Raw genomic sequence first — 12623 nt, 5'->3', positions numbered from 1 at the left:
CAACAAAAAACACTGATTATGTTTTGTCTACAGTATTACTTTGATGCCTCTAGGCTTTGCTTTAATATGCTTTGCTTTATGTGTCCAAGATTTTATCTTGTTTTCAGTTTTCACAGAGTCCTTAAATATTCCCCATATTCAATTGAATTACATAAGGAAAATCACACTGTGGTTTCCCTCTAAATGTTCACGCTGTAGTTAGGACATGTGTGGAGTGTGGTTTCTCCTCAATGCCAATGTCCATGAGAGGAACAGCTTGCAGCCAGGGTTTAGATGTGGTTTTAAAACCTCCTGTACTTAATATTCTGACCTACAGTGCGGTTTGTCTTGGTGTGTAACTGATTGAATTGGGGCCTGTGACTCTTGGGCAGACGGGCTTTACAACAACATGAGAAATAATATGAGCTACGTGTATGGCAGCTAAAACAATGATTAAGAGTTGTATGTAAGAAATCTCTGACAACTTTCATCTTGATTGAATACAACTGGTCAATTACAGCGAACATCACCAGGAGACAATCTCCTTGTTTTGGTTTTAACGGCATCTCCAGAGGTCAGCACTAGTATTTCATCCTCTGATTTGAAACTGACAAAATGTTGAGTTTTGAAGATGGAAAATAGCTGAAACTTGGAGAAGCTGGAAATTAAACTGTGAAATCCTTTCTTGATAACACTTATTGCAATTGATCCAACAGCTTCACTTTGAGTGCTTGTTTTCTGTGCTGACCGGGTCTCATTCTCGTGATTGTAAAAGAAGATAGGTCAAATTGAAATAGCCAATCCAGTGAGCAAAATCGGTTGAATAGACATGGAATATATGTCTCTTTGGTTGAAAATATGTTGAAAGTACATATTTTTGGTTGAAAGTATGTTGAAAATACATATTTTTGGTTGAAAAGATGCTGAAAATACATATTTTTGGTCGAAAATATGTTACAAATACATTTTTGGGGATGAAAATATGTTGTAAAAGTGTCTTTTTGGTTGAAAATAAATGTAAAGGCAGTTTTCGACCAGTTCTGCTCACTGGACTCCAACCAACCAGCAAACAACCTACTCCTCTCCTCTGCTACTACAGTATTGCTTTAAGTTGTGAGTTTTTGCATCCAAATAAAAGTCGATTTTCATGAATCTGTGTTGTCATTTCTCTAAGAATTCTTTGTCTGACTCTAAATAGCAAAGTTAAAACAAGTTTTTAAAATAACACATTTATGTGAATTCTTTATCATAGTATTACTTCAGTAATGACACATTTCCATGGAGGATTTACCCCAGCCTTTTACCCAACATGCTCAGACTTTTCTGTTTCCATCTATGTAGCCTGACACCCATGTCTCACTGGGCCATGGGTCCAGCGGACCCGGAGCCAAGGCAAGGCCCTGGGTACTTTTCAGCGAGCATTTACATAACAATGGCTAACTGTGAACTTTAGCACTTCACAAAGCAACAGTCTTGAATGATGCAGAGGTTGTTGATTCTGCTTGCCACAAGTCTTTAGTGTCACACTCCTGATGGAAACACAATAAAGCTAGAGCTAACATTAACATAAATCACTGGCGACACCCTGGTGTGGGGGTAAGAGATGGAAAAGCACCATGAGGCAACACTCCACAGAGGCTGAGACTTGAGAATCCCTGTTGCAGCAGTTGCCAATTGAAGTAGACAACCATGACCACTAGATGTCAGTCTATACAACGTAATACAGTGCTATATTGTGCAATGAAAACAACACGTAAAGAACGTCCCGTTTTATGAGAAAAAAAGACGTGTAAATCTCACAATGAGCATTGACCCCCACTACAATAATATGATTATATTTATATGGATCTAATGCACTTTGGTATAGTGTTGATGTTGCTACTATATTTCTTGAATAGGCCTATAGTAACAGTGCAATTACAATGTAATATATTGTAAAAGGCCAGGGAAGCGAACCAGAGTCGCTGGCAAACACCCTACATATCACCCAATAGGATTATCCTACATGGAGGGAACTGTAATGTGGTTCATATAGTGATGATCACTACAATATGTTTTTGTTCTGTTGGGTAGTGGTGAATGTTTATTTTTCACCTTTTGTAGCTTTTTGTTTAAAGCTGCAATATGTATCTTTTTTTGGGCGACCTGACCAAATTCACATAGAACTGTTAGCTATAGATACGTTATTCTCATTGAAAGCAGGTCTAAGAAGCTGTATAGCTGTTCTATGTGCACTATTTCTATGCTTCCCATTCTTACGTTTCGTTTTTGCATCTTTTAGTTTCAGTTTTGTACACCGGCTTCAAACAACTAAGTACACAATATTTTTGCTTATGGAAAATATATTTAGATGGTTCAATGATTATGTACACTATACTTAGTTATTTTGTCACATAAACTGAAATTAGGCGAATTATTCGAATTTTAGCAACCAGGAAATGGCAGCGTGATTTCTGCATAGTGCACCATTAACTGGCTATTCTTTATTTTCATTCCCTGCATTGTTTCCATATTTGAGTTAGCACCTGTCTTGACTCTCTCTCGTTGTTTTCTATATCCAATTTGGTCTCTCTTGACATTCTCATAAAATGTGTCTTCGTTTTATTAATGGTAAAGTCATGAAATAAAACATTCTTTACATTGGAAATTGTGATTTAGAGAGTTTATATTTAATTAATGCCATGCTCTTATAGCCAAGGGGGGGCATACATATTTGTTTACCTTTATTTAACAAGGTAAATCTGTTAAGAACAAATTCTTATTTACAATGACGGTCTACCGGGGAACAGTGGGTTAATTGCCTTGTTCAGAGGCAGAAAACAGATTTTTACATTGTCAACTCGATCCAGCAACTTTATGGTTACTGGCCCAACGCGTTACCCACTAGGCTACCTGCCGCATATCCTAGGATTCCGCACACCCATCCAGCAACATTTAATCATGGTTGGACAAATCGCTTTTCCCTGTCTCAACAAAGGTGCATGACCCATACCATCCCTGTGTGATTCCCAGCAGCCCGCCGCGCCGCACGTCTCCTTTAAAAACCAGAGTGTCCCTTTAATCCATGGCTCAAAAGGCTGACGTCAACTAACCCCTGAGCCATAGGCTCGGATTGGCTGAAGGTGACGTCAACTTGGATTTTTCTCTCTCTCCCCTCTGAACCATGACCTCATCCTTAGTTCATTTTAGTGCTCTTGCTCACCTTCTGTTCTCCCGGAACGTTAATGCCTAGTAAATGGAGACTGCTTATCTACAATTGCGGTCACACTGCATGCCCCATATGCGAAACAATTTATTATTGTTCTTTAATGTGTTTCGCTCCGTTCTATTCTAGCGCTGTCAACTTTGCACTGGGACAGTAAAGGCTCAGCTGTCGCACATTATTCCATTGCCCTCGACCCATGACAAGTAAACAGTGACCAAAGTTAAAGCGCTTTGAAGAGGGCTGACATGGCACACTGTTCCTTTACACATGGAGGTTAGCTGATCACACATCACCAAGCCGGGGAGACAGAGGTGAGTGTCTATGTTTGTGGACCCCTCCTGTTGTGCAGTGTGTGATCAGTCAGCTATATGTCAAATAATTCCTACACTATAATTCCTGCTAAATATTACGTTAGCAGGGGGTTGCTCGTTGGCTAGCCACAATAGCGCGCTGCTGCAGCTAGTCCGCCAGTGCGTAACCCCGAATAATGGAAATAATCAAACCTGGGCTTATTTCAGCTTTATTTTGACAAATAGCTTACCGCTTCTCCTCGCATTTTCTCTCAGAATTTTACGGTTGGTGGAATGCAGTTGTTTTTCTGTTTTTGTTTTGGTGCCGTTAATCATGTGCACGATGAATGGATGCGGTGGTTGTTTTTGCGTGCAAATATCCACACGTCACAAGTTCACAATAGAAGAGTCTTACCGCACCGCACTGTATCATTCTCCATTGACGCACCGCGTGTATAATTTCATTGTCATTATCAAACCATTCACATTTTTGTGAGGTAAAAAAATACCACTAAACATTTTGTCACGATCATATCTATTACATAGCTGGTCTTCATTGTGGTCTCCATTGGGTTTATTGTGGTGTGCTGCTCTATTCTCCCCGCCATCTCAATGCTGAGACTGGGGGACAGAGTATTGGCACCAGGCCAGAACGACACAAAACTACAAATAGATTGTAATTTGTTTGTTTTCCATCCAATATTAGCCTACCGTTATTGTTATGATCATGTTATTATTTTGCAATAACATAAGGTTATAAAACATTATAGGCTACTGCTATTTGCGTTGTTGTTATGTAGGCCTATTGATCATAGAGAGGAGATGGTCAGCTACAGTAGGCAACCTCTGTGTTATGGCAGGAGGATCTCTTACCCTGTTCATCAAAGCATTCAGAGGGGTCCTACCTCCTGCACTGTCATCTTCTGCCTGGGGATAGCCCGTTACATTGATAGAACAGATATTTCCATTCAAACTAGTTCTGTTTAGATTTGTGTTTACACCTGGGGAGTATTTTTCTACACTAATACAGGAGTAATGGAGGCCTAGATCACACTTCCACTCACGCCTGGCAAAAAATTACTAATTGAAAGCTACCCCCCCCCCCCCCAACAAGCCACACATTCAATATCATTTCTCATTGAGCCTTGCCAAGTGAATTTTAGAGTTATTGTAAAAAAAAATGTTTACCCCTTTTTCATGATGTCCAATTGGTAGTTACAGCCTTGTCCGATCGCTGTAACTCCCATACAGACTCAGGAGAGGCAAAGGTCGAGAGCCACGCGTCCCCCGAAACACGACCTAACCACGCCGCACTGCTTCTTGACCAAATGCCCGCGTAGCCAGCCACACCAATGTGTTGGAGGAAACACCGTACACCGGGCGACCAGGTCAGAATGCACTGCACCCGGCCCGCCACAGGAGTCGCTAGAGTGCGACGAGACAAGGACATCCCTGCCAGCCAAACCCTCTCCTGACTCCAACGACGCTGGGCCAATTGTGCACTGGGTCTCCCAGTCAGCTGTGACAGAGCCTGGATTCAAACCAGGATCTCTAGTGGTACAGCTAGCAACTGCGATGCAGTGCCTTAGACCACTGCGCCACTCAGGAGGCCAAACATTCAACATTTCTCAGTGTGCCTTGCCTTTTCGAGTGAATTGTTGCATTACCACCAATTACTGTATTTGTTAGTGACAGAGAAACATTGTTTAATTCGTTCATTTTCAGTCCTGTGGACTTCAGCAAGTGAGTTCCTACTGTAGGACAATGTTATCATTACAATTATACTCTTTAATTGTAAACTGACAGTGTTATTGTAACACCTCAAACAACACTATAAATGTTACACTGACAAATGAACACTAGGTAACACTGGCCAAAATGCTGTGTGTGTTCCACAGATTCCCAGCCTATATGAGGTCTGTAGATGACGTTACTGGGAAGTGAATGATTATCTTGGATGATGTTACCTCATCGTTGGGTGTACTCCAGTTAATCTCTTTGTGTTTGCTTTCCTTCCACAAGCTTATGTGTAATTATTGACCTGAAGAAGACACGTTTATTTGACATGTAATGCATAGAAGTGAGTTAATTGTTTTAAATGTATTGCAAAGCATTCTTCCTGAAAATTCTTTGTTAAAATAATTTACTCAGTTTGAGACTTCTGGTAATTTTTTAAAAGTCATGTTTCATTACTCTTGGGCTACTACAGCACCAAAAGATTCATCTATATTTTGGATAGCATTATCCTGACCCTATTTTGTTATTCTTCTCCTGGTTAGTGTATGAACCTGTTCCAATGCAGTTGTAATTGGTCAGTAGTGTTGGAGCCAGCTCTAGCCCCTGTGGTGGTACACTACCCTACAGTACCCACTACACAGCGTCCTCCCTCTGTCCTCCTCAAGCCCCCTGCTCTCCCCAATATGAGCTGTTTCCATGGAAACCTAGCAATCTGCTCCAGTCAGTCCCACCTGTTTCCTACTTCTTCTCTTCTGTACCTCAGAGTTGTAGAAATAAAACAGGCTCCCGCTGGCTAGTTTAGCTAGTTAGGGCTTTTTCTTCTGAGGGTTTCTCAATGCAGGATGGAGTAGACTAGTTGTGCAGGGTAGGGAATGTCAATGTGGTTTGCTATGTTCAGTAAGTATTCTGCGTTGCCATGTTGGATGGATGAGGATGCTGAGGTTGGGGGCTCCCCTTCTCTCCTCTCTTCCCTCCCTTTCAGTCTAGACAGACAAAAGCGAATGAGAAGCAAGCTGTGATGCAATGATGGTGTGAGTTTGTACCTCTACAGATCTAACCTGCACACCCCTCCTCTCCCTGCTGGTACCGCTCTCCTGCTCAATACTACACCCCTCCTCTCCCTGCTGGTACCGCTCTCCTGCTCAATACTACACCCCTCCTCTCCCTGCTGGTACCGCTCTCCTGCTCAATACTACACCCCTCCTCTCCCTGCTGGTACCTCTCTCCTGCTCAATACTACACCCCTCCTCTCCCTGCTGGTACCTCTCTCCTGCTCAATACTACACCTCTCCTCTCCCTGTTGGTACCGCTCTCCTGCTCAATACTACATCCCTTCTCTCCCTGCTGGTACCTCTCTCCTGCTCAATACTACACCTCTCCTCTCCCTGCTGGTACCTCTCTCCTGCTCAATACTACACCCATCCTCTCCCTGCTGGTACCTCTCTCCTCTCCCCAGCCTCCGCTACTCCTCTCCTCCCCTCTTCACCCCTCCCCTTCTCTCCCCCCACAGCCTCGTCCTTGTTGTCCGCACGAGAGAATGATAGAGAATGAGGGAGGGAGGGAGAGAGAGAGAGTGAGCAAGGGAGGAAGAAAAAGGGAGCTAGGGAGGGCGGGCTCGGGCGCCATTAGACATATGCAGCGGTCAGTGTGTGTTGCGCTCAACAGCAGCAACACAGAGAGGATATGATCACGTCTCATCCTGCTCTCTAGTACTGCACTGTCTGTCTGAAGGACTCTACCGACATAGCCATGCTATGGGGATGTACTAAGGCATGGTAAGGATGACACAGGGATGCTAATATCCTTGGTGCAGTGAGGCTACACTAGCTGCTAGCTAAGGTGAGGAAATCAAATCTGCCTTTGTATTGGTCTTGGGAGAGAGGAGGGGGCGTGTGTGGATCTTTGTTTACATGCATTGCATGTGATGTGTTTTGTACTATGTGTTGTTGTGTGTGCTTTACTTGTATCCCCTCTTACATGTCAAGAGACGGTAGAGGCATTAGTGAGCACAAGATGTTGAAAATACATATTTTCAACCAAAGATAAATTTGCTTTGTCTTTTCAATGTCTTTTGCTCAGTATACTGTAGTCCCAGTGTCCTTGTGTTATGCAGGAGGACTCTGTTAGCTCTAGCAGTCTACATATAGAAGTTAGTTAGCTCTTCCATGTTCCAGATGCTGTGCTAGCACTGGACACATTGCCAAGCAGCCACTGTAGATAGATTGACACCTATGTCAGATTGCTGCCCACTTGCTGGTGTAGGAGATGATGGTAGGAGATGATGGAAGAAAATACCCCTGTTATGTAAGAACTACACTAGGAAGACATGTAATGGATGTTGTGTGCTGATGACAGTTTCAAATGCTCTTATCGTGACATACTCTATTCAATATGAGTCGCTGAAGTTCAGAGTTACAGCGTGATTGAAATTTAAAGGCCATGTTCCTGCATTAGCGGAGACTGCATTCACGGTAAACACTGCATATGTCGGCTCTATTGGAAATACATTAACATTTCTATGGCACAATTTGTAATGCTTCAGCGATACAGATTGAATAGAGTCCTTAGTGATGGAGATTAAGACTGTCGGTTTCACACCTAATTCTGTTCATCTTTCTCTCTCAATCTAATTTCAAACGCATTTTTTTTACAAAGCCCTTTTTACATCAGCAGATGTCACAAAGTGCTTATACAGAAACCCAGCCTAAAACCCCAAACAACAGCTCTCTTCTCTGTCTTTTCTATCTCTCTTTCTTCTGCTTCTATATTCTATATAGCTCTGTCATATCTCTTATCTCCATATCTCCATCTCTCTCTTCTATCTGTCATGTCTTCTATCTCCATCTCTCTTCTATCTGTCCTGTCTTCTATCTCCATCTCTCTTTTATCTGTCCTATCTTCTATCTCCATCTCTCTTCTATCTGTCGAATCTTCTATCTCCATCTCTCTTCTATCTGTCCTGTCTTCCATCTCCATCTCTATTCTATCTGTCCTGTCTTCTATCTCCACCCCTCTTCTATCTGTCCTATCTTCTATCTCCATCCCTCTTCTATCTGTCCTATCTTCTATCTCCATCTCTCTTCTATCTGTCCTGTCTTCTATCTCCATCTCTCTTCTCTGTCCTATCTTCTATCTCCATCTCTCTTCTATCTGTCCTGTCTTCTATCTCCATCTCTCTTCTATCTGTCCTGTCTTCTATCTCCACCCCTCTTCTATCTGTCCTATCTTCTATCTCCATCTCTCTTCTATCTGTCCTGTCTTCTATCTCCATCTCTCTTCTATCTGTCCTGTCTTCTATCTCCACCCCTCTTCTATCTGTCCTATCTTCTATCTCCATCTCTCTTCTATCTGTCCTATCTTCTATCTCCATCCCTCTTCTATCTGTCCTATCTTCTATCTCCACCTCTCTTCTATCTGTCCTGTCTTCTATCTCCATCCCTCTTCTATCTGTCCTATCTTCTATCTCCATCTCTCTTCTATCGGTCCTGTCTTCTATCTCCATCTCTCTCTTCTATCTGTCCTGTCTTCTATCTCCATCTCTCTTCTATCTGTCCTATCTTCTATCTCCATCCCTCTTCTATCTGTCCTATCTTCTATCTCCATCTCTCTTCTATCTGCCATGTCTTCTATCTCCATCTCTATTCTATCTGTCCTGTCTTCTATCTCCATCTCTTTTCTATCTGTCCTATCTTCTATCTCCATCTCTCTTCTATCTGTCATGTCTTCTATCTCCATCTCTCTTCTATCTGTCCTATATTCTATCTCCATCTCTCTTCTATCTGCCATGTCTTCTATCTCCATCTCTATTCTATCTGTCCTGTCTTCTATCTCCATCTCTTTTCTATCTGTCCTATCTTCTATCTCCATCTCTCTTCTATCTGTCCTGTCTTCTATCTCCATCTCTCTTCTATCGGTCATGTCTTCTATCTGTCCTGTCTTCTATCTCCATCTCTCTTCTATCTGTCCTGTCTTCTATCTCCATCTCTCTTCTATCTGTCCTGTCTTCTATCTCCATCTCTCTTCTATCTGTCCTGTCTTCTATCTCCATCTCTCTTCTATCGGTCATGTCTTCTATCTGTCCTGTCTTCTATCTCCATCTCTCTTCTATCTGTCCTGTCTTCTATCTCCATCTCTCTTCTATCTGTCCTGTCTTCTATCTCCATCTCTCTTCTATCTGTCCTGTCTTCTATCTCCATCTATCTTCTATCGGTCATGTCTTCTATCTGTCCTGTCTTCTATCTCCATCTCTCTTCTATCGGTCATGTCTTCTATCTCCATATCTCTCTTCAGCATATCACTCTGCATACCACTGCTGGCTTGCTTCTGAAGCTATACAGCGTTGGATCTGGTCAGTCCCTGGATGGGAGACCAGATGCTGATGGAAGTGGTGTTGGAGGGCCAGTAGGAGGCACCCTTTCCTCTGGTCTAAAAAATATCCCAATGCCCCAGAGCAGTGACTGGTGACATTGCCCTGTGTAGGGTGCTGTCTTTTGCATGTGACGTTTAACGGGTTTCCTGACTCTCTGTAGTGACTAAAGATCCCATGGCACTTATCGTAAGAGTAGGGGTGTTAACCCCGGTGTCCTGGCTAAATTCCCAATCTGGCCTTCATACCATCACGGTCACCTAATCATCCCCAGTGTAACAGTCCTGACCTATTTATGTTAGTTTTTATGTGTTTTTGGTCAGGGCATGTGTTTTGGGTGGGCAGTCTATGTTACCTGTTTCTATGTTGGTTTCGGTTTGCCTGGTATGGCTCTTGATTAGAGGCAGGTGGTTTGCATTTTCCTCTAATCAAGAGTCATATTTAGGTAGGGCATTATCACTGTGTGTTTGTGGGTGATTGTCTCCTGTGATGTTCTATCGTGTTGTCGATGTTTTTTCACATATGGAGCTGTTTGGCTGTTCGTTCGTTTTGATGTCCGTTCCTGTTCGTGAGTTTACGTTTGTCCATGTAAGTTTATGTTCAGGTTCCGTTGTACGTCGTTTTCTTATTTTGTAGTTTGTTAAAGTGTTTTTGTTTCGTGACCATCGTAATTAATAATAAAGATGGCATATTTCCCAGACTCCGCATTTTGGTCAGAAGATCCTTCTCTCCTCACCTCATCTGAGGATGAGGAAAGCGACAGCTATTACAGAATCACCCACCAAAATACAGAGACCAAGCGGTATGGGAAAAATGCTCGACGGAGCAACAAGGACTTTTGGACTTGGGAGGAGATCCTGTCTGGTAGAGGACCCTGGGCGCAAACTGGAGGAAATCGCTGCTCTCGTGAGAAGAGTGAGGCAGCCACAGCCCAGGAGCGCTGGTATGAGGAGGCAGCTAGGAGACGTGGATGGAAGCCGGAGATTCAAGCTCGTAACCGGAATTATGAGGGGACACGTCTTGCACGGAAGCCCGAAAAGCCCGTGAGTAACTCCCAAAAATTTCTTGGGGGGGGGCTAAGGGGTTGTGGGCCAAGGGCAGGTAGGAGACCTGCGCCCACTTCCCAGGCTAACCGTGGAGAGCGGGAGTACGGGCAGACACCGTGTTACGCAGTAGAGCGCACGGTGTCTCCTGTACGTGTGCATAGCCCAGTGCGGGTTATTCCACCTCCCCGCACTGGTAGGGCTAGATTGGGCATTGAGCCAGGTGTCATGAGGCCGGCTCAACGCGTCTGGTCTCCAGTGCGTCTCCTCGGGCCGGCATACATGGCACCTGCCTTACGCATGGTTTCCCCGGTTCGCCTGCATAGCCCAGTGCGGGCTATTCCACCTCGCCGCACTGGCAGGGCGACCGGGAGCATTCAACCAGGTAAGGTTGGGCAGGCTCAATGCTCAAGAGAGCCAGTACGCCTGCACGGTCCGGTATTTCCGGCGCCACCTCCCCGCCCCAGCCTAGTACCTACAGTGCCTATATTACGCACTAGGCTACCAGTGCATTTCCAGAGCCCTGTTCCTCCTCCACGCACTCTCCCTGTAGTGCGTGTATCCAGTTCGGTGCCTCCAGTTCCGGCCCCACGCACTAAGCCACCTGTGCGTCTCCCAAGTCCTGTACACACTGTCACTTCTCCCCGTACTAGTCCTGAGGTGCGTGCCCTCAGCCAGGTGCCACCAGTGCCGGTACCACGCACCAGGTATAGAGTACGCTTTGAGAGTTCAGTGTGCCCTGTCTCTGCTCCCCGCACTAGTAGGAAGGTGCTTATCATTAGCACGGTGCCTCCAGTTCCGGCACCACGCACCAGGTCTACAGTGCGCCATATCCGGCCAGAGCCATCCGTCTCCCCAGCGCCATCTGAGCCATCCGTCTCCCCAGCGCCATCTGAGCCATCCGTCTCCCCAGCGCCATCTGAGCCATCTGTCTTCCCAGCGCCATCTGAGCCATCCGTCTTCCCAGCGCCATCTGAGCCATCCGTCTGCCAGGAGCCTGCAAAGCCGCCCGTCTGCCATGAGCCTGCAAAGCCGCCCGTCTGCCATGAGCCTACAGAGCCGTCAGCCAGACAGGAGCCGCTAGAGCCATCAGCCAGACAGGAGCCGCTAGAGCCGTCAGCCAGACAGGATCTGCCAGAGCCGCCAACCAGACAGGATCTGCCAGAGCCGCCAACCAGACAGGATCTGCCAGAGCCGCCAACCAGACAGGATCTGCCAGAGCCGCCAACCAGACAGGATCTGCCAGAGCCGCTAACCAGACAGGATCTGCCAGAGCCGTCAGTGAGCCATGAGCAGCCAGAGCCGTCAGTGAGCCATGAGCAGCCAGAGCCGTCAGTGAGCCATGAGCAGCCAGAGCCGTCAAAGAGCCATGAGCAGCCAGAGCCGTCAGTGAGCCATGAGCAGCCAGAGCCGTCAGAGAGCCATGAGCAGCCAGAGCCGTCAGAGCGCCATGAGCGTCGTGAGCCGTCAGCCTGCCATGAGCGTCGAGAGCCGTCAGCCTGCCATGAGCGTCGAGAGCCGTCAGCCTGCCATGAGCGTAGAGAGCCGTCAGTCTGCCATGAGCGTCGAGAGCCGTCAGCCAGCATGGACCTGCCAGAGCCGTCCAAACAGGACCTGCCAGAGTCCTTCAGCCGGGATCTGCCCTTTGTCCCGGTGCTGCCCCTTGTCCCGGTGCTGCCCCTTGTCCCGGTGCTGCCCCTTGTCCCGGTGCTGCCCCTTGTCCCGGTGCTGCCCCTTGTCCCGGTGCTGCCCCTTGTCCCGGTGCTGCCCCTTGTCCCGGTGCTGCCCCTTGTCCCGGTGCTGCCCCTTATTCCAGTGATGGTCCTTATCCTGGTGCTGCCCCTTGTTTTTGTGCTGCCCCTTGTCCCGGTGCTACCCCTTGTCCCGGTGCTGCCCCTTGTTCCGGTGCTAGCTGATTATTTAGGGGAAGGTAATGTTTGGGTGGTCAGTGGTAGGGGTAGACAGAAGAGGGGAGTGACTATGGTGGTATGGGGACAGCGTCC

General features: G+C 46.0%; 1 protein-coding gene across 1 annotated transcript in view; it reads left to right on the top strand.

Annotated features, from left to right (window-relative positions):
* The window catches only part of LOC129855018 (tyrosine-protein phosphatase non-receptor type 5-like), a 27342-nt gene extending 26211 nt beyond the window's left edge, over positions 1-1131 (top strand). Inside the window, exon 14 of the mRNA XM_055922255.1 lies at positions 1-1131. This exon is cut by the window's left edge and continues 1821 nt beyond it. The gene's annotated coding sequence lies outside the window, so the exon portion shown is untranslated.
* Positions 1132-12623: the final 11492 nt, after the last annotated feature.

This window comes from Salvelinus fontinalis, chromosome 5, assembly GCF_029448725.1.
Source record: "Salvelinus fontinalis isolate EN_2023a chromosome 5, ASM2944872v1, whole genome shotgun sequence".
Lineage (NCBI taxonomy): Eukaryota > Metazoa > Chordata > Actinopteri > Salmoniformes > Salmonidae > Salvelinus > Salvelinus fontinalis.
This window is presented reverse-complemented; position numbering and strand designations above follow the sequence as displayed.